Below are 1018 nucleotides of genomic sequence, written 5' to 3'. Positions count from 1 at the left end.
GGGGGGGGGGGGGGGGCAAACCCCACTGCCCCCCTCTCCCCCATGCTGCATTGGGACTCTGCCATGAGCCCCCCAACCCCTCTTTTCCCCCACCTCCCTCCCCCCACAGGTGCCCTGCCTGGGCCAGCTCCACCCTTTTAAGACAAAACAAACAAACAAGAAAAGCCCCAGGACTCACTGCCCCTGTAGCAGCCTTGGGGCTTCAGGGGCTCGTGCAGAACTCCCCACATGGCATGGGGCAGTGGAGGGTAGCGAGGATTGCTCCCTGCCAACAGGAGCAGTGAGTCTGGGGCTTTTCTTGTTTGTTTCTTTTCTTAAAGGACAGAGCTGACCGGGGAGGGCACCCATGGAGGGGCTGGGGGAGCAAGGGGGAGAGTTGGGGGGGTTATGGCAGAGCCCCCCATGTAGCATGGGGCAGTGGTGGGCAGCAGGGATTGCCCCCCACCCAGCAGCACCCACTGAATCGGGGCTTATTTTTTTTAACACATGCCAGGAGCTGGGGTGGGCAGGGCATTGCCAAGCTGGGAGAGGAGGCAGGGGATGGGCCTGGACTGGCTGATTCAGCCCAATCAAATTGGGACAGTGATTCTAATCACCAAATCAAATCACTGCCCCCCAAATCAGCCAAATCTGAAGCAAATACTAGCTGCTTTGCATAGGCCTAATTTACAGGTAGAAAATTTACTCATGATTAGAGCAAATTACTGTGCGCTGCACATGTTGATGGTGATATTTCCTGTGCAGTAATTAGCTCTAAGCTCAAGTAAAGCATCTCGTGTAGATACATCCACTGAAAACCAAACGTCTGAAGATGGCTCATGAAGCGTCATCATAGATTTATAGGAAATTAGGCTGGGAAGAGACCTCAGGACGCCGTACAGTCCAACCTCCTGCTCAAGGCAGGACCATCTCCAACTAGATCATCCCAACCAAAACTTTGTCTAGCCAGGACTTAAAAACTTCCAGGGATGGAGATACCACCACCTGTCTGGGTAATCTGTTCAAGTGTTTTACTAGA

The sequence above is a fragment of the Gavialis gangeticus genome, unplaced genomic scaffold (genome assembly GCF_001723915.1).
Source record: "Gavialis gangeticus isolate Ggan-Ray unplaced genomic scaffold, GavGan_comp1, whole genome shotgun sequence".
In the NCBI taxonomy this organism is placed as follows: Eukaryota; Metazoa; Chordata; order Crocodylia; family Gavialidae; genus Gavialis; species Gavialis gangeticus.
This window is presented reverse-complemented; position numbering follows the sequence as displayed.